The sequence below is a fragment of the Mauremys mutica genome, chromosome 3 (assembly GCF_020497125.1).
Source record: "Mauremys mutica isolate MM-2020 ecotype Southern chromosome 3, ASM2049712v1, whole genome shotgun sequence".
NCBI lineage: Eukaryota > Metazoa > Chordata > Testudines > Geoemydidae > Mauremys > Mauremys mutica.
In genome coordinates, this window is record NC_059074.1 from 174875557 (window position 1) to 174898773 (window position 23217).

A 23217-nucleotide genomic window follows, 5' to 3' on the forward strand; every position below is an offset into this window, starting at 1 on the left:
TCCTGCCTTGAAAAATCAGAACATGTTCCCGACCCCTTACCCTTAACTCTTAACTGCATCCAACACGACTCCCCGCTGTTTCACTCACTCCCTGCCTGCCTCTCATTTGATTGTTTACAGCCAGGTACAGATTGATCAAAGCAAACAGGAGCTCTGTTTGTTTTTTTAGATAAGCAGCACCGGCAACGGAGCTCCGCACGCGGAGCTCGGAGTTCACAACAAAACAAAGAGAGGCTGCATAACAAAACAAAGAGAGTAATTTAGTTAAAAGCATTCTGGGATATCTCCTAATACCCTGGAGGCCAATTAAAGCGCTGGTGTGTGGCCACACTTGACGAGCAGCGCTGGATCACCAGCGCTGCACTCGTTATACCCCAACCAGACCAGGTGGTCAGCCAGCGCTGCAGCCAGGGAGTTGCAGCGCTGGATGTGCCTTGCAGGTGTGGACAGTTACTAATTGCACCGCTGGAAAGCCTCCACCAGCGCTGCAACTTTCAAGTGTAGCCAAGCCCTAAGATAGAGAATGTATGTGAATGAGTGCCTAGTTTAAATAATGAATGAATGGTTAGGGAGTTACCAGCCTAAAGAATGCAGTGACCACCGAAGAAAGTGTCAAGTGGGATCAACAAGATGACCCCCGGAGGGCAAACTGGAATCCACCCCACCACACCTCAAAGGAAGGAAAAACAAACATCTGATAACATGGAGCCAGCCACCTGCTGATTGATTTAGCAACAGCAGAATGAAGCAACTCTCATGGACTGACATAGGAATAAATTCCTATAAAACTGGACTCTGAAGACTGAGGACTTTGAGTCTATGGTTCTGCTGCCAGCCTCCAGGAGCATCAGATGCATCTGACACAGACTTGGCTCCATCCTCATGACCAAGATACCTGGCCAGTAACTTGGCACGAGCAACGTCTAGGCTGGTAACTATAACATCTATACAGAACCTGAATGAATGATTGTGTGAATGAATGAATATATATATATATGTGTGTGTGTATAAGGAATAAGTAGTGATAGAAATAAGTAGTAAAACAACGTTGTTTGCTTTTATCTTTTGCTTTACTATTATATTTACAATAAATGTGGCATCTTTGCCTTATCCCTCTTAATAAGATCCTGCTAGTTTTTATTGGTATAACATGCACACCAATTTTTGGCAAAACTGTGTATTTGTCCAGTTTGCTCTTGCCAACTGATTATCAAACAGATAAATACCCAGTTTTGCCAAAAAAGTTGGAATGGCAGGGTCAGGGCTTAAAAAAGGAACTGTCCCGGCAAGAATGGGACGTATGGTCACCCTAGCCATAAGGCAACATCACAACAAGGGTAACCAGATTTTCAAAGTGAAACACCACCACACCTGTCATGGGAGGGATGAGGGAAAGCATGGGTTGCTTTTGGTATTAAGGAGATGTACACTGGAGGGTAAAAGAGAAAAATGTCCACTACTCTTTCCTTTTCCTTCCTTAGGGATTTGATTCTATATATGGGAGGGCTCCTTCAAAGACTCATGCAGAGGATGAGAGAGTCACACCTCTTCCAATTTACCCCTCCTCCTTGATCCTGCAGTGTCTCCACTGGTGTGGGTCAACCACAACCTTTTGTAACACACTTCACTAGGAGAGGACCCCTCTGTGCATGCCCTGTAGGCAGAGACTACACAAGGGGGCTTAGGCTTCAGACACCCTGTTTTACCTTCCATACATAAACGCTGACTTTTATTTTTCCTGGTGGGTGCTCCACCCCCACTCTGCCCCATTCCACCCTCTCCCTCAAGGCCCTGCCCTCACTCCACCTCTTTCTGCCCTTGTTCCGCCCGTTCCCCTGAGGCCCCATGCCAGCTGCCGAACAGCTGCATGGCAGCCCAGCTGAACAGCTGTGGGTGTTGACCACCCTCACTATTTTTTTCCATGGGTGCTTGAGCCCTGGAGCACCCACAGAATCAGTGCCTATGCCTGATTCTCTCCTCACTTGTAGCAGTGTAAATCATGAACAACCCCAATGAAACCAATGGAGTTTCATTAATTTTATACCAATGTACCACAGATGGTACATCAGCCTGGGAATCAATCTAATGAGTAGCGCTGTGATTCACCAGCAGATATAAACCCAATCTGACAAGTCAGAGAAGGCATGTCACACTGGCAGTGCCAGCAAGAATTTGAAACACACTTCTTGAGTTGAAGAGGGTACTAAGCAGGGGTGAGTCTAGCGGGCATAGCTATACTGGCAAAGGCACTGTAATGAAAACAAGACCTGCATTAACCATGATTTTGGGCAGTTAATTTCCCTTGTTTCCTTGAGGAAGAAGTGTGAGTGAGGAGGGGTGATTGGAGGGCACCTATGGGATGGGAACAATCTGCCACTTTAGCTACCAGCTCTGCCCTCCTCCTGGCCTCACCATGCCCCAGGTAGGGCTGGACGGGCCATGGGAAGAAAAGAGGATGGTAACTGATGGGCTGTGAGGAGCACATCTACCAGCTGGAGACAGCAAGAGGAATAGCAGGAAGCCCCAGACTTTGTATCTACTTCAGGGAGCTAGTGTAAAGGAAGGGGGTCTGCACAGCCCTCTGAAGTACAGGAGTACTGTTGATGTGTGGAATGGCCCGTTCACCTCAGTGGGATGTGCTCAGATGAATTAGGATGAAGAGTCTAACACAATAGCTCTCGGTGGTGTGAAATGACCCGTTCATCTCAATAGGAGTTCCCCTCTACCTCAGTTTCAGTTGTGGAACAGCACTGTTCAAGGTAATCTCACTATGCATGTCAGTTTTAGATCAACTGGAATATTAAAATTTTCTTCTTATTGTGGGGAGACAGTATCTGAGGAACGCCTGAACCAAATTATTCCAAACTTGTACCATTGCCCCTGTTGTGGCATATATAATCTCATTATGCATGTGGATTTTAGAGTACTTTGAAAATTAAAAGACGCTCATAATGCAGGGGGAGGATATATATTGGGAACCTCTTGAGCAAATGACCTAAATTTGCACCATAAATTCTACCCCAGTCCCTGAATAGCTTTTTTAATTATTGCTTCCCCAAAAGGGAAGTGGGTGGTGAAAGTTATCCACAATTGATCCCAAGAGAGTAATATCAGGATCAGAGCTGTAGTTTGAGCCCCAAGTATGTGTAAAAAGTAGTAGGAGGCAGGGCAACCCAGGTGAGCAGGGTCTCACTGCTGCTGATCAGGCTGGTCTTCTGCAGAGCAGAGGGATCCCAGCCGGTGCTCCCTCCCCTCGCCCACCCCTAACCCTGGCTGGAGCAGTGAAGCTGCTCCCTGAGGCTGCTGGAAGAGGGGCCCCAGCTGCAGCAAGCCCAGAGGCCACAAAAGTTGAACAGCTGCTAAGCAAGTAACACAGCTGTCTACTAGCTGATCAGTGGGGTCAGGGCTGCTCCGAAACTATTGATCCCTGGCTGGGGCTGCAGCTCTATTGCCAGTGGGTGCTAAGCACCTGGAGCACCCCAGGATTTGGCACCTATGCTTCCATATTTCCCCTTCAAGGTGAAAGTATTTTGCTCTCCCTAAGGGCAGAATGTGTGAAACACCCACACAACAGTTGCTTCCTTAAAAAATAAACATTAAGAGAGAATCAGATGGAAACAGAAGAAACAGTTCACATAGCACATCTCCTCTGAATATTTTACAGGAACCAGAAAGGCAGTGTCACTTAGCTTAGTTACAGAAGACAAATGAGACACAATGTTTTCTCTGAGCTCTTTGGTCTGTGTAACAACCTTGCTCTGCTCTATGCAGAGAGAGAGAGAGCTGGGGCGGGGCAGCGCTTGTTTTTTTATTATTTTTTGGTTTTTGGTTCGGCCGGGCGGCGCTCGGGGGCAGGGGGGAGGTATTTCGGCGGCGCGACACTGGGGGGGGGGGCGACACAATGCTAGGAGGGGGCTTGGGTGGCGCAGCTCTCGGGGAGGGCGGGGGCTTGGGCGGCACGGCGCTCGGGGGGGTGAGGGGGGTTGGGCAGCACGGCACAGCACTCGAGGGGGGGCTTGGGTGGCGCGGCACTCTGGGGGGCGGGGGCTTGGGCGGGGCGGCGCTCGCGGGGGGGGTGTTACGGTGGGGCGGCACTCTTTTTTTTTTTTTTCTTGGGGCAGCAAAAAAGTTAGAGCTGGCCCTGCTGACTGGGTTCAATTTATTCAGGACTCTGTTAAAAAAAAATTGTGCCTCAAGTTTTCCCTTGCCTATAAGTAGATGCTAGACACTCTTTCATGATGAGCTTAACTGGAAATCTGAAGGCAGGGCAGGAATGATGTCAGCATGCAATAGCCCTAGTGGGGGCAGGGGCAGGGCAGGCACAGGAGTACATGGTGGGATGAAGTGCATGGATTGCCACACTGCTCTCCACATTGCCAGCTCAGCTAGTTAGTCGGCTGGTGTTTATAAAATGCAGGACAAAAAAAAAATACTTCCATCTCCCTAATCACAGCATGATACAATGATGCTACATTGCACTATCATGACATCATATATGTCTCACAGAATATTACTTTTTACTTTTTTTAATAATAGTCAAAAGAGTAAATGTTTTGCTATTCCTAGTGTAGATACAACCATGTCAGTCCCAGCACTGGGGCACTGTTTACACTGGCGCTTTACAGCGCTGTAACTTGCTGCGCTCAGGGGGGTGTTTTTTCACACCCCTGAGCGAGAAAGTTGCAGCGCTCTAAAGCACCAGTGTAGCCAAGGCCTCAGAGTGGTAGCCATGTTAATCTGTATCAGCAAAAGGAACATGGAGCACTTGTGGCACCTTAGACACTAACAAATTTATTTGGGCATAAGCTTTTGTGGGCTAAAAGTGGGTTTTAGTCCATGAAAGCTTATATCCAACTAAATTTGTTAGTCTCTAAGGTGCCACAAGTGCTCCTTGTTCTTTTTTCCCAGATCTGAAGAAGAGCTAGCTCTATATTGCTCGAAAGCTTGTCTCTCTCCAACACAAGTTTGTCCAATAAAAGATATTACCTCACCCACCTTGTCTCTCTTGCTATTCCCAGACATACTGAAAGGGGGCGGTGACCTTTTACAAAAATCTGAATTTTTACACCATTTAATCTGAAATACCATGCAGATGCCATAATCCATACATTTGAAACACTAGCAAATAATTTAAGAAGTTAATGACTCTAAAAAAAGATGAAACAAAACTATTTTCACTTTTTTGATTTTGGTAAATTCCACTTTTAAGTTTAATCATCCACCAACTGTGCATTAGTCTATGGATCAGATTTGCCTCTTATATTAGTTTAATAAGGGTACAATTCAGTTTCCATGGAATTTTGTTTGATTCATACTGCAAGTGAGATAAGAATCGGGACCTAAATCTCAACCTAATCTAGAACACAGGTGTTAAAAATGATTTAGCCTTGAAACTGTTTTAAATAAGGTAGATTACATCCGCCAAAACTTTGTTAATGCAGATTTAAGACTCCTCAGTGGACCTTCCAGATGAGCTAAATTTAAATCTCTGAAAACCAGGGAAATGAAAGAATTAAGTCACATGCCACCCCCGCAATGCAAAATCAATCCTGCCCCCTGTGAGCAATGCCCCAGCACACCAACAAATGTATTAGCACTCTACCCTCAAAGTTGTTACAGAACACTTGTGGAATAGAGCACGTGAACTCTTGGAGGACAAATTTTAAGATCCTCTCTTTACTAAGGCAAAACTTAGTGTAGTGCCACGCCCTGGGGGCAGGGGTCATCAGCAACAAGGAACCTCTATATTTTATTCAATGAGCCTCTACTGCCTGAACTAAAAGACCCATCTCTTTAAGCCAAGTCTGCAAACATTCATCAAAGGGGTACACAGTACACCGAGCTGATGTGAGTTACACTGGGTTTAGGTCAGTTTTGCAACCAGCAGTGACCTACACACGGCCTACACTCAAACACTGAGCCTAATCTACACAAACCACACCAGATTTGCAAAATGTTACTACCCCTTCATGCTTGCCCAGAGCATTTCTTCTGAGATATTTCCTTCACTTGCCCTCACTAAGCACGGGAGACCAGACATATATGTCACCAGACTGCTGACAATCCCAATGATAAGAAGACACCTGTGTTCACCTCTGCAAACATAGCCTACAATACTCAGTACTACCATGAGGCATATTTGATCTCTCAAAGTACTCATACACGTCTCTTCATATCACATTCACCACTCTGCCATGCTAATACAGCTGCACATAACACAATGAATATAGCGGGAATGCATGCAGATAAATGCTGGAATTCAAATCTGTGGCATACAACAAAGACAGTGGCACATTCTTTTAGTCATTCATAACTACTTATGATCGATGATATCTTAACTCAGTTCATGCAAAGCATACTGAGAAGAAGTGATTGCACACCAGGAGATCAGCTTATGGCCTGAAAACCTAATGCAGCTTTTCATCCCCCAAACATGCACACACAGACACTCACAGATAGGGCTGCGGTGCAGGAGAGAAGGAAGGCATGTGGAGCATAAGCAGGATTGGCCTTTTGGGGCCTCATGATGTTACAAAGATAGTGTAACACTGTTGCAAAAAAATGCGAATATAATTTTGGGATGTACTAGCAGGAGTGTTCTAAGCAAGACATAAGTAATTCTACCACTCTACTCCGCACTGATCTATGAGGGAAGATTGAAAACATTGGATTTCTTTCATCTGGAGAAGACTAAGAGGGGACATAATAACCATTTTTAAGTACATAAAAGGTTGTTACAAGGCGAAGGGAGAAAAATTAACCTCTGAAGATAGGACAAGAAGCAATGGGCTTAAATTGCAGCAAGGGCAGTTTAGGTTAGACATTAAGAAAAACTTCTAACTGTCAGGGTGGTTACGCACTCGAATAAATTGCCTAGGAAGGTTGTGGAATCTCAATCATTGGAGATTTTTAAGAGCAGGCTAGACAAACACCTGTCAGGGATGGTCTAGATAATACTTAGTCCTGCTTTAAGTCCAAAGGACTGGAGGACCCCTCAAGGTCCCTTCCAGTCCTACAATTTTATGACTCCAAAAGGGTTGAGAAAATATGTTTAAGGTGTGGCAGGACTAGAGCTAAGTCAATCAAGTGTGAACCTAAAGGAAATGCTCCTCATGTCAATCAGTTGCTTGTTGTATGGTGGAAAAGCAACTTCCAGCGGCTAAACTTACATGAATTTAGAAATGATTAAATGCAAAAAGCTAGCATTAATGCAATGCTAACTCTTGTTATATTAGTATAATATAGTCAAGAATTTCAAACCCAAAGGTTGCCCTTGCAATGTTAACATCCTGTATATTTTATATGGTATACTCTAATAAACAGTAACACACTAAGGCCTGGTCTACACTAGGACTTTAAATCGAATTTAGCAGCGTTAATTCGAATTAACCGCTCAACCGTCCACACCAGGAAGCCGTTTAATTTGACCTAGAGGGCTCTTTAGTTCGAATTCGGTACTCCACCCCGACGAGGGGAGTAGCGCTAAATTCGACATGGCTATCTCGAATTAGGCTATGTGTGGATGCAAATCGAACTTAGTAGCTCCGGGAGCTATCCCACAGTGCACCACTCTGTTGACGCTCTGGACAGCAGTCCAAGCTTGGATTCTCTGACCAGCCACACAGGAAACGACCCGGGAAAATTTGAATTCCTTTTCCTGTCTGGGCACTTTGAATCTGATGTCCTGGTTGGACATTGGGGCGAGCTCAGCAGCACCTGCAACGATGCAGAGCTCTCCAGCAGAGGAGTCCATGCAATCCCAGAATAGAAAGAGGTCCCCAGCATGGACAGACCGGGAAGTCCTGGATCTGATCGCTGTGTGGGGCGAGGAGTCTGTGCTTTCGGAGCTGCGCTCCAACAAACGGAATGCAAAGACCTACGAGAAGGTCTCCAAAGCCATGGCACTCAGAGGATACAGCCGGGATACAACGCAGTGCCGCGTGAAAATCAAGGACCTGAGACAAGGCTACCAAAAAGTCAGAGCGGCAAACGGACGCTCCGGAGCCCAGCCCCAGACATGCTGCTTCTACGAGGCACTGCATGCCATTCTCGGTGGGTCTGCCACCACTGCCCCACCAGTGACCGTGGACTCTGAGGATGGGATAGTGTCGACGGGCAGTTCCTCGGCGACGTTCGCCGATGGGGAAGATGAGGAAGGGTTTGTGGAGGACGACGCAGGCGACAGCGCTTACAATACCGCTTTCCCCGACAGCCAGGATCTCTTCATCACCCTCACAGAGATCCCCTACCAACCCTCCCCGGCCGTTAACCCGGACTCAGAATCAGGGGAAGGATCAGGCGGTAAGTGCTATAAACATGGAAACATTTATTTTTAAAAAAACAGGAATAAAAACTATATAAAAACTATATAAAAACGTTTCCATATAAAACTATATAAAAAGAAGGTCCACACATATAGGGATGGAACAGAAATCCTCTTGGGACACTTCCACGAAGCTCTCGTAGAGCAGCTCGAAAAGCCTCCGCAGGAGGTTCCTGGGGAGAGGTGCCTTATTTGGTGCTCCGTGGAAGCACACTCTTCCGCGCCAGGCCATCCTAACGTACAGCGGAATCATTGCCTCCACCAGCATGGCAGCATACGGTCCTGGTCTGTGCAGGGATTCTAGCAGCATCCTCTCGCTCTCTCTCCGAGTGACCCGCCTCAGGGTAATCTCGTTCGGCGACTGCTGCATCTAATTAGGGCAATTAGTGTACTGTTACTATTGTGAATGCTTGACTTTTACTTTGCATAGCAATGACCTTCGTTTAACAGCCACGTGTTGGAGGCCGCAGAGGAAAAGCATACAGTGATCTTTTCCGGGCACAGCCGCGAGGGGCTGGAACAGGGTCAGACTTTATGCTTTCCAGATTGCCTTCAGCGGGAGGGCACAGCTATCCATTAACTGTTAAGCAGCCTATAGTGTAGGGCTTACCAGGCCTGGCTGCTACACGGATTCAGCTGTACCGCCCCGCTTGTCCGATCTCCTGTGCAAGACCGCAGCCAATGAAAGCGTATTCCGAAATCTCGAACTTGTCCTGAGAGCTCGTGAGACTAGGTGCCCTGTATGGTCTTGTTCACAGAAACTGAGTAGACTGTGTTCAGTGTTCGCAAACATGTATCTTTTCAAGGAAATCACTTCCTTTTTCCCATCACACAGCTGCGGCTCTTTCACGAACTGCCCCGGCTTCCCCCTCACAGAGGCTGGCGCAGATTAGGCGGCGAAAGTAAAAGACTAGGGACGACATGTTCTCGGAACTGATGGCCTGCTCCAGAGCCGAGGCGGCTGAGCAGAGACAGTGGAAGGAGACCCTATGTCAGCACCAGCGCTCACACAGCGAACGGGAGGACAGGTGGCGGCAGGAAGACCAGCAGGCGACTCAAACGCTGCTTGGGCTAATGAGGGAGCAAACGGACACGCTCCGGCGCCTTGTAGATGTTCTGCAGGACCGCAGGCAGGAGGAGAGAGCCCCCCTGCACTGTATCTGCAACCGCCATCCCCCGCCACAAAGTCCTGTCCCCCCCTCACCCAAAATAACAAGAAGGAGGGGCGCTACGGGCCGTGAAAACTGTCACTGCACCTCAGCAGAGCACTCATGTACCACACAGCTCTCATGCCATAAATTTTGAGAAGTGCTTCCCTTCCTGGATCACCCAGTCCAAAATCCAAGTTTCATCCCCCCACTGTGTAGTTGAGTATTAAAAGTAGTTTGTTGTTATTCACTGTTCCCGTCACGTTTTTCTTGTCAGAAGACTTTGTGTGAAGGGGGGTGGGGGTTTAATTGCAAAGGACAGCCTCCATTTCCAGGGTACAGACTTGGGGGCAGGATCAACAGCAGGACACACACAGACTGCAGTCACTAGGCACCAGGGTCAGTCTGGGAGGTGTATGCTTTCCCGGGTCAATCTGTGAGGTGTATGCTGCCCCAGGGTCCTAGCGCCTGCTATCCACAAATGGCAAGGCAGGCTGCCCTTACCATGCCCTTCCACCCTAGCCACGAGCCTCTCCGATGCCCTGAGCCCCAGCAAGAGCCCTCATCCACGGACACATACTCACCCTTCCCACACACCCCTCACCCCTTCCTACGCCCCAACCCCCAGCCCAGAGCCTGCATCCAAACTCCGTCCCAAAGACGGCACCCCTCACCCCTTCCTGCAAACCCACCCCTTCCTGCACACCCACCTGCAACCGTCCTCCCCCCAGAGACCGCTGTAGGAGCAGGAGCCTGTCATTCCTCTAGTGTAGAAGCGGTCTGTACATCAGTGCACACCGTACCCACCACAGTCTGCGTCCATGTTTCAACCCTAGAACAGGAATTCATAATTAAAGAAAACTTTGTTAATAATCAGTGTTCCATTAAATTTATTTTAAAACGTGTGTTGGAAGGGGGGAAACCTGGAGAACGGGGTATGTAACCGCAGATCGAAGTCAACAGTCACTGAAACAGGCTCAGGTTCAGCTTCTCTGTAAATCAAGTGGACAGTCATAGGTTACCCTGCTCTCCGAGGAACCTAGCTTTCAAAGCCTCCCGGATACACAGCGCTTCCCGCTGGGATCTTCTATCGGCACGGCTGTCTGGCTGAGCGTAATCAGCAGCCAGGCGATTTGCCTCAACCTCCCATCCCGCCAAAAAGGTCTCCCCCTTGCTCTCACAGAGATTGTGTAGCACACAGCAAGAAGCAATAACAACGGGGATATTTTTTTCGCTGAGGTCCGAGCGAGTCAGTAAGCTCCGCCATCTCCCCTTGAGACGTCCGAAAGCACACTCCACCACCATTCTGCACTTGCTCAGCCGGTAGTTGAAGAGTTCCTTCTCACTGTCCAAGGCGCCTGTATAGGGCTTCATGAGCCAGGGCATTAGCGGGTAGGCTGGGTCCCCGAGGATCACTGTAGGCATCTGCACATCCCCAACCGTTATTTTGTGGTCCGGGAAGAAAATACCTGCCTGGAGGCGTTTAAACAGACCAGAGTTCCTGAACACACGCGCGTCATGAACCTTGCCCGGCCACCCGACGTAGATGTTGGTAAAACGTCCCCTATGGTCCACCAGTGCTTGCAGCACCATAGAAAAGTAGCCCTTTCGGTTAATGTAATGGCTGGCCTGGTGTGCTGGTTCCAGGATAGGGATGTGAGTCCCATCTATAGCCCCACCGCAGTTTGGGAATCCCATCGTGGTGAAGCCATCTCTGACGACCTGGATGTTTCCTAGAGTCACTACCTTTGAGAGCAGTTGCTCAACGATTGCGTAGGCTACTTGAATCACAGCAAGCCCTACGGTAGATTTGCCCACGCCAAAGTGGTTCGCTACTGACCGGTAGCTGTCTGGCGTTGCAAGTTTCCAGAGGGCTATGGCCACTCGCTTCTGCACAGTCAGGGCTGCTCGCATCCGGGTGTCCTGGCGCTTCAGGGCAGGGGACAGCAAGTCACAGAGTTCAAGGAAAGTGCCCTTACGCATCCTGAAGTTTCGCAGCCACTGTGATTCATCCCAGACCTGCAGCACTATGCGGTCCCACCAGTCCGTGCTTGTTTCCCGGGCCCAGAATCGCCGTTCCACACCATGAACTTGACCCATTGCCACCATGATCTCTACTGCGCGGCGTACCCTGCTTTGTGAGAGGTCTGCGCCACTCTGTGACTTCCTGTCCTCACCGCGCTGCCGGAGCCTCCTCGCCCGATTTCTCAGCAGCTGACTGTGGAAGAGGTGGACGATAAGGTGCGAGGAGTTGACAACGGCCATAAGTGCAGCGATGATCGCAGCGGGCTCCATGCTCGCAGTGCTGTGGCGTCCGAGCTGTAACCGACCAGAGAAGGGCGCGAACAGATTTCCCGCCGGCGCTTTCAAGGAGAGAGGGCGGGAGTGACGGTTGAATGATGACAGTTACCCAAAACCACCCTCGACACATTTTTTTCCCCAGCAGGCATTGGGGGCTCTACCCAGCATTCCAATGGGCAGCGGGGACTGCGGGAACTGTGGGATAGCTTCCCACAGTGCACCGCTTCCGAAGTCGACGCTGGCCCCGTTACTGTGGACTCAGACAGTCGAATTAGTGTATTTAGTGTGGATACACAAATTCGACTTCATAAGGTCGATTCCACAAATTCGCGTTAAGTAGATTCGAAATAGTCTTGTAGTGTAGACGTACCCTAAGGTTCACATTTAACCAGAGTTAGGAGTAATGGAAAGTATTATATTTCTGCAACATGGTCAAGTTAACTTAATTACCGTAACCTTATATTTTGAAATTTCCTGACTTTTGAGTCCTAGATCTCATAACCTTCATGTTCCATATGTTTTGGCATTTAATTTCCCAGAAAATTTTAAAGGGGAAAAAAACAAAGAAAATCTGTTAGTAATTGGATTTTGCACCTTACACTTTGCTGGACTGTCTCAGTTTGAAACCATGACATTTCAAAAACCAAAGTGAATGATATTTTTTCTCATTGAAACAATCATACCAAAATCCTTCACCAGCAAAGAGGGAGATGTTTTAAACTGTCTTCCAGTTAATCCAAAATGATATTTTCCCTACAAAGTGCACTATTTTGCAGGTCTGCCTATACAGGAAGCTCTTTGCTAATCCTCAACTAACAGAATTCACCAGTCATCCTGCCTGTACAGCAGGGAAGGCAACAGAATATTAACAATAGCAACATTTAGTGACTGGGCTTTGAGGAGAGGAGTTTTAAGTTTGCCCAAGACAGCCCCAAAACAAACTTTAACTGACATAGCAAGAGCTGACTAGCAGGTTGTTCCAATACCTGTAAAAAAAAAACATGGATTCTATAAGGGGGAGGAGGATGTAATTTTTTACATTGTTAATACTAACAAAATAGTCCAGTTCTACACCATACATATAATTGCTGCCATTTACTTTCATCATTTTAAGGCAACTCCACTGCATTCCAGAGTCAGCGTGGGAAGAAGCTGCGGGAAGAGAAACTCTGAGGTGTGAGGACCACACAGCCAACAACAAGCAGAAGACACGACTCACACTACTGCTGCTGGAAAACTTTGTTCTGCTATCTGTGCTGTCAGGTTTTCCTAGCCATTCCATTTTTGGACCATTAAAAATTAGACTTTGGGGGTGGGGGAGAGGGTTGGACTTACCAGAGTCCTCCTAGGGCCAGGTCCCGCAAAACTGCCAGCAACTTTGCACACATAAGCTGGAGGAATAAATAGCCAGGGTACGCAAACATCACTGGAGAAAACAAGCCAAAGGTGCTTGGGGGCAAAATGAGAAGTACAAATCTGGAGGGAGACAGAGAGATGAGGGTTACACAGCTGGCGAGAACAGGACAGACATATAAGGTGGGGTAAACAGCACCCAAAACTGGCTGGATAGGGAGAGACAGAGGTTCCCAGGAGCTGGGAAGGAAGCACCGCTGGAAGGGCAAAATGCCAGCGTGACACACAATATGCTCCCTTCCCCTCCCCCAAATTTGCTCCCAGTAGCTGTGAGCAAAGAGCATGCACAACTTGTCATGCCAATAATAAAATTCACGTTGCATTACTGTTTTGATATGCATGGCTGGAGTTAAACAGCAATTGTTGCTACACAGATTCCAATGTGAAACTGCAGAACTGGAAGTAATTTGCAAACTGGACACCATCAGATTAGGCCTGAATAAAGACTGGGAGTGGTTGAGTCATTACATAACCTAAACCTCACTTCCCCCTACTGTTACTCACACCTTCTTGTCAACTGCCTGAAATGGGCCACTCTCATTACCACTTCAAAAGTTATTTTTCCTCCCTTGGTATCCTGGTGTTAATTGAATTGTCTCGTTAGACTGACCTCACGCTAGGGACCTCAACTCCCATCCTTTCATATATTTATACCTGCTCCTGTATTTTCCACTCCATACATCTGATGAAGTGGGTTCTAGCCCATGAAAGCTTATGCCCAAATACATTTGTTTGTCTCTAAGGTGCCAGAAGGACTCCTCGTTGTTTTTGCATCATCGGAAAGTACTCCGCCAGGAGTGAGAACAGAGTGCATCACGGCAGTGAACTTTGTAATAAGTACTCCCCAAAACCACCCCCTATGACCCCACTCCTCCATGTGACAGGGGAGAAATAGCCCCATATTATGTAGGAACCTGTCACTGAATGAGAAGAAGGATAACAACAATTGAGAAGTGGACAGAGGATAATACCTCAAACACAATGAAGTCCAAAGCTGGACAAATATTTACCACCACCAAGCTGTATATAGCATTTTTCGTCCATAGATCTCAAAGCACTTTACAGAGGTCAAGCTCATCATTCCCATTTAACAGATGGGGAAACTGAGGCAGAGAGGGGGAAATGACTTCCTCAAGGTCACCCAGCAGGCAAGTAGCAGAGTCAGGTATAGACCCTAGGTCTATGCACTAGAGTCCCTTTTCAATTCGTTTAATTTACTGGCTTGCATTTCACTCTGCGATAAAGGAGCGGTGTGTCTTTCTGCACGTTGGTAACCACTGCACAGCTTGTCATGCCAATAACAAAATTCATTTTTCATTATTGTTAAGTGTGTGATTGCGGGTAAACAGCAACCGCCGCCCCATCATCAGAAAGTTTCTCCGGCTGGCCCAGGGGCGAGAACAGATTTTTCGCTGTCGTGTGAGGGGGGCCCAGGCCGTTTCAATCAACACTCCCGTTAACCACCCCGCACTCCGGGGTATCCCCTACCCTCCTGCAGTGTCACAGAGGGGGCTCCCCGCTCCCCTGCGAGCCGCCCCTGCTCTGCGCCCCGGAACCCGGAGTCAGCGCAGCGTGGGCTCCCCTGGCCCCGGCGGCGGCTGCGGGCGGGCGGCAGGGTCCCGGCGGCGCGGAGCCCCCACCCGGGGGAAGGGCTGGTTCCACCGGACAGTTTCTTCCCCTCCGCAGGCACCGGGGTCAGAGGCCAGCAGCCCCCTGCAACCAACCCCCCTTCCCCGCCGCCAGGCGGCAGCGCCAGCCCGCTCCCCTCCGCCCTCTCCCGGCCCGGGCACGGCGCGGGGAGCTCACGCACCGGTCCCGCTTGCTGCTGGCGGCGGCTGGAGCCGGCGCTGGGTTTGAAAGCGCCGCCACCCAGGCCGCGGCTGCCGGGCCTAGTCCCGCCGCGCAAGGGGAGGATCAGGAAGCGGCGGCCGGGCGGCCCCGGAAGGAACAAGCCCGGCGCCAATCCGCGGCCGGGGCTGCGGCTGGGGGCGAGCGTGGCCCGGCTGCCGGCCTGCGCCGCCCCGGCTTCGGTTCCCGGGAGCCCCGGGCTGAGCGCTGAGTTCCGGCCTGGGGGAGGGGGGCTGTTGTGCTGTGCCCCCACCCGCGGGAGCAGCTCGCCGGGACCGCGCTGCAAGGAGCTGTCAGGAGAGGGGTCGCGCCCCCGGACACCCTCTGCAAGCGACCGCCCTGGCAATGCGATGGGAGCGCTGCTGTGCCGGGCCAGGCTGGGGGAGCGACTTCCAGGAGAACTCACCCTCTCCAGAGCCAGCCTGGATACCTGCTTCAGCAGTGCGGCCAGCGCGCCCCCGTTAGCGCTTTCACCGTGGGCCAGCCCATCCCCTGTGCATGCTCCAGTCAATCCTTCCCTGTCTGTGCGTAGCGAGTACAATCCCAGTCCCCAGCAAGCAGATTCCAGCCGGCACCCTCCTTTTCCAGCCCCTGTTAACCTCACTATTGTTACTGACTTCAAGAGTGGAAAGAGTTTATTTGCAGTTATATAGCTTTTGCAAAGTGTGGCTCAATATAAACAGGGCTGGCAAAGCCTTATTCATACCTTAGCCCGGGGCAGGGGGCAAGTGGGGCAATTTGCCCCAGGCCCTGGGCCCCACAGGGGCCCCTACGAGACTATAGTATTGCAACTTTTTTTTATGGAAGGGGCCCCCAAAATTGCTTTGCCCCAGGCCCCCTGAATCCTCTGGGCAGTCCTGCCCAGGGGTGAGCAAAATGCAGCTCGCATGCTGGATCCAGCTCATCTAACATTTCTGTCTGGCCCACCAGGCTCTCTGGCTACCCCCTCACAATCTCCGGGCCACTAAAAGTCCCACGAGCAGCAGGGTGGAAACCGGCCAATGGGCGCTGCAGGGGCTGTGCTTGCAGACGCGGGCAGCGCATGGAGACCCGCTACCTCCTCTCCCCCCAAGGGATGAGCAGAGACATACAAGCAGCAGCCGGCCACTTCTGGGAGCAGCATGGGGCCACAGGAAGCAGGCAGCCTGCCTGAGCCTTGCTGCTATGCCGGCTGGGAGCCACCTGTGGTAAGCGCCTCCTGGCCAGAGCCTGCACCTCGCACTCCCTCCAGCATCCCAGCCACCTGCCCCAGCTTAGAAACCCTCCTGCACTCAAACTCCCTCCTAGACCCTGCACCCCCTTCTGCACCCCAACCCCTTGTCCCAGCCTGGAGCCCTCCTTCACCAAACACCCTCCCAGAGTCCACAGCCCTCACCCTCTCCTGCACCCCAACACTCTGCACCAGCCCGGAGCTCCCTCCCAGAGCCTGCACCCCCTCCATTAATATAGTAGAAATGTGCAGCCTGTGATGACTTACCAAAATTCATGGCGTGGCCCCCGTGAAAATTATTGCCCACCCCTGCCTTAGCCTAATCAATGTCTGAAAGATTCAGATTTCCATTCAGCCTCTAGATGTGTCTGTGTGCTGTACAGCTGTAGTTCCACCTAAGCAACACAGACAAAGCTGGAACTCAAGCTGTGAAGAAGCTTATTCCTGAGGTCAGTCTGCACCAAAAAATTTAAAATTCGGGGCACAATATTTAAAAAATCTGCAAGTTTTATTTGTCAATATATAGATGCAGAAACGCTAGCCTGGCAGTGGGGAGCACAGGCCACTGGGATCACCCTGCGGCCTCCCACCCCAGGGACATGGACTCAGTGATGAGGCTGCACCTGACCTTGACACAGCACAGGCCCTGAGCCTGCGCCAGAAACACCCTGGGGCCCTCACCCTCTGCGCCAGGGGCACCAGGTGTGGGACAGGCAGGCTCAACCATGCAGGATCCAAGTGTGGAGGGGCTCAGTGTGGGGGGGATCCAGGTGTGGGGTGAGAGGATTCTGTGTGGGACAATCTGGGTGCAGGCAGCTCAGTGGAGGGGTCTAGCTTTGGGGGGATCTGTATGCACAGAGACTCGGAGGGGGGCGGTTCCGGGTACAGGGGCTTCCAGGTGAAAGTGGTTGGGGCTCAGCAGAGAGATCTGGGTGTGGGAGCCTCAGCAGGGGGATGGGGCTTGGTGGGGTGCGGGTTTGGGTGCAGCTAATTGGGGGTCAGTGGTGTGGGGGGTCTCGATGTAGGGGTTCAGGGAGGTGGGGCTCATCAGGGTGGGGGTTTGAGTGCTGGGAGTTCAGTCGGGGGAGATTGGGTGCAGGATAGGGTCTGGAGGCAGGGGTGCAGGGGTTGAGGTTCAGGTATGAAGGACTAGTGGGGTTCTGGGTGTACAGGGTGAGGACTGGCGGGGGTTTCTGGGTATGGGAGTTCTGGATGCACGGGGGTTGGGCGGATGGTGGAGCAGCTCCCCATACAATGACCCCTCCCCCCACAAATGAGGAGCAATGGGGGCAGGAAGCAGTAGAGGATGCTGAGCTTCCTGAAGTTGGGGGAGATTTCTAGGGGTGGTCTGACACAGCCCCAGCCACTCCTTACAAGGGAAGAGGAAGTCCTGTCCCCTCCTGCCTCCAGCCCAGCTGGGACTAGCAGCTGATCCTGGCTCAGGGTAGGAGCCACTGGCTAAGGTGTCCCCAGACGTGTAGTGATTTACCTCTCCACCAGCAGCTCTGGGTGCCTGAAATAATGTACCTGAGCAGCTAGGGAGCGGTGCGTGACTAGTTTTGCAGCTTCTCTTTGTTTCCCTGTCAGAAAGTCATTTTTCTGCAGGGAAGCAAAGAAATCTGCAGGGGACATGAATTATGCGCACTCACAGTGGCGCAGAATTCCCCCAAGAGTAGAAGCTGTTTATCGGTAGTTGTTTAGTAGCTGTTTCATTTAATAAGTAATGTGATTCCATGCAAAGAGAGTACTAAGTGCTTTAAGAAATGTATTAAAAATGCATTAACTTACATGAATACCTCTCCATTATATCAGCTCCCCACCCCAGAAGAAGTTTCTTTGCCAAGGCATGAGTTGGGAATCATTGTAAACACCACTCTTGAGGAGTTGTTAAGGAGAGGAAATAATGCAGAACTGGTGGGCTTCTGTACAAATACGAACATCTGTCTAAAGCACTGTTATGCTCAGAGGTACTGGTCACTGCTTGGACCACAAACATCTTTGAGATTGAGTGTGTGCTCACCCTTCACTTAAGATAGTTGTAAGAAACATTTAAGGGACCATATCTAAAAACTGGCATAAAATATAGAATCTTTCCAGAAACTAGCACCATGAGCCAGATCCCCATGGGAAGGGGGTTTCCAGAAACTAGCACCATGGCTCTAATCCGCAGAGGATTCCATGGGGTATTATGGTCAGGTATGTGTGAAGCAGGGGTGAAAGTAACTTAAAGGACTTACTGGTATTCCAGAATCCTTCAGAGGGGGCGGGGCCTCAACCAGAAGAAGCGTGGCCTCTACTGGAAGAGGCAGAGCCTTTAAATCCCCAGGCACTTTAAATCACCATCGGAGGGGGCTCCCAACTGCCGCCGGGGCCCCAGCCTCTGGCAGAGCTTTAAAGGGCCCGGGGCTCCGCTGCAGTAGCGGCAGCCAGGAGCCCCTGACCCTTTAAATCACTGCCAGAGCCCCGCCGCCGCTACCCCAGGGCTCCGGCAGCGGGATTCGGGTGGCGATTTAAAGGGCCCCAGGGTAGCAGCAGCAGCTGGGTGCTCGGGCAGTGATTTAAAGAGCCTGGGGCTCTGGCTGCCACTACCGCCCTGGGCCCTTTAAACCATCCCCAGAGCCCTGCTACTGGAGACCTGGGGTAGCGGTGGTGGGGCTCCGGCAGCAAGTTAAAGGGCCCAGGGCGGTAGCAGCGGCCGAGTCCCTGGCACTTTAAATCGCCGCCGGAGCCCGCCGCCACCTCCCCAGGGCTCCGGCAGGCTCTGGGGATAATTTAAAGGACCCGGGGCAGTAGCGGTTACTGGAGCCATGGACCATTTAAATCATCCCCGGAGCCCTGGGGAGGCAGAGGTGGGGCTCCGGCGTCTATTTTAAGGGCTGGGGTGGTAGCGGCTGCCTATAAGGTGCCACAGGACTCTTTGTTGCTCTCTGAGGTAGGGAAATCTATTGTCCCCATCCCACACATAGAGGATGGAGGTTCATTAATTTAAATGGAGGTTAGGAGCCTAAATACTTTTGTGAATCTAGGCCTAATTGATTTGTCAAAAGTGACACAGGAAGCCTGTGGGAGAGTAGGGAATTGAACCCAGCTCTTCAGCTAGCACCCAAATCACTGGGCTATCCTTCCCTACCCAATCCTCTTCCTCTCACTCAAGTCCTCTGCAAATGCCATGGCTTGTGCAGGACTTCCCTGTAGATCTCAGGCCATCCAGAAACTAGCAGAGCCCCATCTTCTAGCTGCATTGTAGAGCTCAAACTCTAACCCTAAAATGAGGACACTTCATGGAGTATGTCTGTGCCCTGCTACCACCACATCCCACCTCCAGAAGAGGAGCAGCACGCACAGAGGGCCTTGTGTGGGCTGAAGAACAGGGTGCAATACGCTGCAGAGCCAGCACTCCTCCTCCTCCATCCACAACCAACAAGATCCACTGCTTTATGAAAGGAACAATGGCCTGGGATTAAGGCATTGTCAACGGAAGCCGGGGGTTCAGTTCCTGGCCTATCTCACCTTGAAAGTCACTGGTAGTCTTTCCATTGACTTCAGGGGGCTTTGGTTTAGGCCCTTATTCATTCTGTGCCTCACTTTCCACTCAGTAAAATGGGGATAATCAAACTTACCCCACTAGGTGCTGTCAGGATAAATTAATATTTGTGAGATGGTTAGATACCATGGTGGGGGGCATAGAAAACCGTATAAATAAATACATATCCCTCCTTTCTCCTTGTAGAAGTAGAGAAGAGTGTTTAGCTCTAAAGTCTTCAAGCAAGTTTATGTTGCTCCACAGCATGCAGACCAGGACTCATATTATTCTTCCCTATGACAATAAATATTTTCATTTTAACACTGAAAATACTGTCAACCTGACAGTGATCTATCTTAAAAGTATTATGATATATATTTCGCTGTGATCTCTGCTATAGTTCAGTCCCTTTCTCGTTTATATCTATTGATTAACATTTGATCAAAATGTTATGGAATCCACCACATGTGGAAAATTTTATGGGTGCTGGTTTGCAATAGGCGTAGCAACAACAATGTGGCAAAAATGATATTACATTGAAACCTCCTTGCAAGCTCCCACTACTGTAAAAGGGCTTCTGGTTTTGTATCATAAATATTTGTAACTTGTGGTCATAACTACCAGCCAGCCAAATCCAGGAATGTTAACTTCTTAAATATAACTGAGGTGTAATAATATTAAAAAATATGAATAATTCAAGTTTAAGTATTAATAATAAATATGAGTTTAACCATCTGAAATTAATTTAAACTGAGTACTCAACACCAGCACTCTTTCCATAAAGCTCACCTGACCTTTATAGTTTAGTTTTGGGCTCCAAAGCTGCAGACACTTATGTACACACTTAACTTTATGCACATCAATATTTCCATAGCCAGATCCTGAGCTGGTGTAAATTCACTTCAAGAGAGTGACAGCTTTACAAAAGTTGAGGATCTGATCCATAGAACTCAATAGGACTACTCAGATGTTTAGAGGGAATCAAGTGGGTAAGTGATTGCAAGATCAGGGCCTCACTTCAATGAGAGTTTTGTCCACATAAAGACTTGAGTAGAAACTGTGTAAGAACTCAGTGTTAGGGAAATACCTGCTGACAAAGACAAGCCTATTGTAGTTTAACTGATTAATGTAATTTGCAACAATTTATGTTAGGAATTCTGGGACTGAACCTCAGCTAGTGTAAAACAATTTAATATGCTAATTTACACTAGTTGAGACTCTGATCCCTTTATTTGGCCTCTCAATTATATCAGTGCAGCTCCATTGAAGCAATCTTTAATGCCTCAACACACTACATAAGTATGCTCAGAGGCTTTGTGAGTTTAAGTAACTTTAAATATATGTAAACATTTGATCTGCTTAATTTTTTTAAATATTTGCAATGAAAGTTTTGGATGAGACAAAAATAATGTATGTGTCATCCAGTTCCTTTGATGCACTGCATTAGAATTCCTGTGTCTGAGTACATATCACAGAGCCAACTTCCTTCACTTCTATTAATAGTTTGAAATTAGGTCACCATTCTTGTAAGAATGAGCTAAGTCTATACCACTGATTTTAGGAAAGTTATCTTTATAAAAATGCTGGGGCTTTTTTCCACACTAACACCGTTTGGCAATGCAGCTTATCTTTAGTCAGTAATATCTGCTCTAGCAAATGTATTCCATTCTGGCAGGTTCTCTTATATTTGTTTACAGTGACCCCTGCTGCAAGAGATTAAGACAGACATCACTGTAAGCCTTTAAAATGTGTTTAACAATTATTCCAATATTCAATTGAAAGTACCCTCCAGTAGTAAGATGAGGTAAAGAGTCTAAAATCTGGAAGTCCTCAGTTAGAAGAGTTTGAATTAAAACTAATCTACTCACGTTGTTGTTTTTTCTCATAAATATGTAGAATTTTACTTTCGAATACAAGGCAGCATAAGCACAAACTAAAATAGTTTTTTTTTGTAGAATGTTTGTTCTGTGTTATTGCTAACTTTCTTCTTTCAAGGGTTAGGCTTGACACCACTGAAATCATTGGCAAAATTCCCATTGATTTCAGGTGATAAGGTTAATAAAGTATTAGTGCCCCAATTGAGGAAAGCACTTAAGTCGGTGCTTAAATTCATCTCTGTTCAGGACAGCATTCAGACCCAGATTAAGCAAGGTACTTGAGCATATGCCTAATTTAAAACACAAGTGGTCTCATTGACTTCAATGGGACAGAAGAATAAGATTAAAGTTAAGCACATGCTTAAATGCTGTCCTGAGTAGAGATGCTTTCAAGTGTTTGGGTTTAAATATGCTCAGCACAGTAAAACTATTGTCCACCGGCTAGATACAATCTATGTACATGTTTTTCTTCAAATTTATATGCACATCAGATTTTTAAAAGCTAAGTTAAAAAAAAAAACTAAGATAGTAAAAGATAATACTTCACACACCTCGTCCTGCTAATATCCTGGGACCAACATGGCTACTGCATGTGTAAACCTGCCAGGTGGAGTCAGCAGCAACAAGGGCTAGGTTCAGTATCTAGGGATTGCTTTTCAACAATACAAGACAAAACTGGCTCGAGCCCCCACCCAGTGATTTAGGACAATTATATTCCACCTCCTGGGCACCTCTAAGAGGCAATAATTCACCTCTCGCAAGCACATAGTCTGAGTGTAGCAAACACTTTTAATAAAAGGAGGGAAGTTTTTTTGGGAAAACACCACAAATAGGGTTCATAAACATAAACCATAAGCAAAAGACCCACCCGCAAGTAAGTTGGGCAGTGTCCTTTTCCCCTCAGGTTCTTAAATCCAGCAACCCAAAAGTCCCTTTAATGTGCCCATCTCTTCTCTGTACCCCACTCACAGTTGCTGTCCTTGGTCAGTGCAGCCCCAGAGTTCAGAGGTTCATCCACAGAGTTCACCTCCCACCCTGTGTGGAGGGGAGAGATAAGAAGGCATCTGACACGCTCCACTGCTCGGGCACTCGCTCATCACCCCAACAGCCAATTGCCATGCCTCTCTGATCTGCTCTTCTCTGGCCTTCTCCACCAGCCACCCTGCTGGCCACTTGCTGCATCTTTCCACCAGCTGACCACTCACCAAGATGTCTTCAGGGCCCCCCACTTAACACAGCTCTCAGTGATTTCAGGTGTTAGTGGGGGACCTCACTGCTAGTGCACACTGATTAGTCTTTTGTAATAAAGACACTGTCTCAAAGTAGGTGTAATACTTAAACCTAGATATTAGTGATTTCAACTCCACAGTATGTAATAAGACTCTCAATTGACTTTAAATTAGCTCTTTTATTAGACCATGAAGAGCCAAAAACCTCAAACACTGTCTCAGCTCCTTAAACAGAGCCCTCACACTTTTTCAACTCATTGAGTTTTGGAACCCATGTCCCCTGCCTACCGAGTGCCATTCACTTGTGGGTGAGTCCCTCCATTGGGGTATGCCAGGTACAGTTCT

General features: G+C 48.8%; 1 protein-coding gene across 3 annotated transcripts in view; it reads right to left on the reverse strand.

Moving 5' to 3' along the window:
- The window catches only part of SRBD1 (S1 RNA binding domain 1), a 257032-nt gene extending 234402 nt beyond the window's left edge, over positions 1–22630 (reverse strand). For 2 of the 3 annotated variants that reach the window (XM_045011857.1, XR_006578521.1), the window contains exons 1-2: positions 14996–15118; positions 13108–13248 (exon numbers count right to left, since the gene is read on the reverse strand). The gene's annotated coding sequence lies outside the window, so the exon portion shown is untranslated. Of the gene's footprint in view, positions 1–13107; positions 13249–14995; positions 15119–22612 lie in introns of those variants that run through there. The other variant, XM_045011858.1, reaches the window with a different exon arrangement.
- Positions 22631–23217: the final 587 nt, after the last annotated feature.